This window comes from Pseudomyrmex gracilis, unplaced genomic scaffold (genome assembly GCF_002006095.1).
Source record: "Pseudomyrmex gracilis isolate BER0280 unplaced genomic scaffold, ASM200609v1 scaffold_445, whole genome shotgun sequence".
NCBI lineage: Eukaryota > Metazoa > Arthropoda > Insecta > Hymenoptera > Formicidae > Pseudomyrmex > Pseudomyrmex gracilis.
The window spans coordinates 18396-20759 of NW_018021029.1; positions in this window are offsets into that span (position 1 = coordinate 18396).

Consider the following 2364-nt stretch of genomic DNA (forward strand, 5'->3'; position numbering starts at 1 on the left):
GGCCCCAATTCTGAGGTCGCTTGGTTGAGGGACAGGGATGCGAAATTCTCGTACTGACCGCTTGTGACTTTGGTCACGAGGGACGGGGGGACTAGGCGTGCCAAGTTGGGGAACTTGACACGCCATTGCACAGTCCCCAGAGAGGGGCGACTTGAGAAGGGCTATGGCCCTTTCCTTCTGCCGCGACCCCAAGGGCAACGATGATAGGGGGCGTTGCCCTTGGGGGATTGTTTAAGACTATAGGGGGGCCCGAAGAAGTTATAGCCTCAACTGTGCCACGAGTCTCCCTGCCCAGGGATGCTAGATTCCGGCCGCACAGCTTCATGCCGTGTGCGTATCCCCTCCATGCTACCGCATGCTACCAAGTGGCCGGAATCTGGCATCCCTGCCCCTGCCAAGTCAGATGGAGGCCATTGAAGGGTTGTAGTAGGTGAGAGTCCCACACTCCCTGCCCCAAATCCCCAAGGAGGTGGGGGTGCATAACGCATTTCCCTTTATATATATATATATATATAAAAGCTTATGGGTACAGTCGGGCATTAGTGGTGGTACGCAACAAACGCACTGACACATTCAAGCGAACGTGAATTCTATCCTGGCACACTGACATAAAGAAAGAAACCAGGAATGCACGGGTCGAGCGTGACAGTTCGATACCACAGACAGGCCAACGGAGTTTCTCCAGGTTTTTCTCCGTCTTTCTCTTCTCACTCGTCGTCCTTTTAAGTCTAAGACACGGATCTCACTTACCGAGGACAGAACCTAGCAATTTAATGAGGAATTGATACAATGAAAGAGTAGTTAATGTTAGGAGTTGATTGTTAGTAAGATGAGGTCCATAAGAGTTAAATCAATTATATAAAGTTAGATTTCATATTTTAAATTTCAATTTTAAATTTTTTAGTATAAAAATATAATCACAATTGTTTATTATTATAGAGAGGTAATAGTAATTCCAATTATTGTTCAGTGACATGAATAAGTTACAATTAATTTTGTTAAAGTGACGAATACGAGGTCGTAAGGCTTGAAGCTCAACAGTCGAAAGAATGATATTATAAGTGGTTGGTACAATAAAGTTGAATGTTACAATATTCTGTAATCACGATTAAAGATTCGTGTATCTGAGTTGGTAGAAAATTTTGGTCTGAACTGTGTTTACAAGAAGATCATTACTTTCTCAATACACCAACACCACCTAGCTACGAGTCGTCGGTCGACTCCATTTCTGCAAGAGATCGTAAAATAAGAAGGGTTTTATTGTTCGGACAATTGTATTCTAACATAGGCGCTGTTTATTTGAATATGGATGACAGATCGAGATAATCAAGTAAACATATATCAAAATCTTTGGATATATTGGAATAATATTTAGGATTAAAATTACGTTAGTGGAGATTAAAATATTGGTTTGTGCATTAACATTATTAAGTACTATCATTGGCTGTGGGAATTGACGATCTTGATTGCTGCCCATACTCATACGTAAAAAATACATTGTGTGCGTTTTAATATAACTAGGCTCAGAATTGTAAACGGCGTTGTTGTTCAATTGGGTGGTAACGATGCTGATTTTCGGTAATGCAGCTCGGTGGTTGTTCGTGGCTGTTTTGCTTTGATTTTGTGCTGCTCGCGGATGATCGCGGAAGTTGAGTTAGCGGCGCTCTCAGGAGATTCGATGAATGAGGTGATTGCGTAATTTCTTGATTTAAAACGGACTGACTGATTGACTATTGATCACTAATTTTACCGTGTTAAAGCTGTACTTAGACTAATTTCCATTGACTGCTATCAAACTGTATTCTCGCACTGAACTGTTGAATTGTCTTGTTGAACTGCCTTGTGGAACTGCCCTGCGGAGTGAGGATCCAGCTTTGATCAATGCTGGCTGACTTCCCCTTCCCTATCGTTTTTTCTCGAAATTTTGACTTCTTGTTTGTTGACTTCCAGGGCAAAGACTTTTTCTCCTTTTGCTCAATTTTTCGGATCGATAGGGTCGTTGGCAGTGTTCACAGTTTTGGCTTCCTTACAGCATGCTAAAGCGGTGGATGCGCACAACAGCAGCGAGTCTATGCAATTAGAACTTGCTACTGTACGCATCCCTTCCACTGCTTTAGCATGCTGTAAGGAAGCCAAAACTGTGAGCACTGATTGTTGGTTTGTTTAGATCTCGTATACCTTTTTTTTTCTTTTGGGTATTTAACGTGCCTTTCAGCCACCTGCACGGTTTTGTTGGCTATACTACCATGATCAAAAAATAACAGGAATTTTTAATTTAAACCTCGCGGGCTTATCGGTTTAGAATTCTGTTGTTTGTGTCACGTTGGCAGCACTGTTACGGACACCCATGCCAAGCTTCTGCTT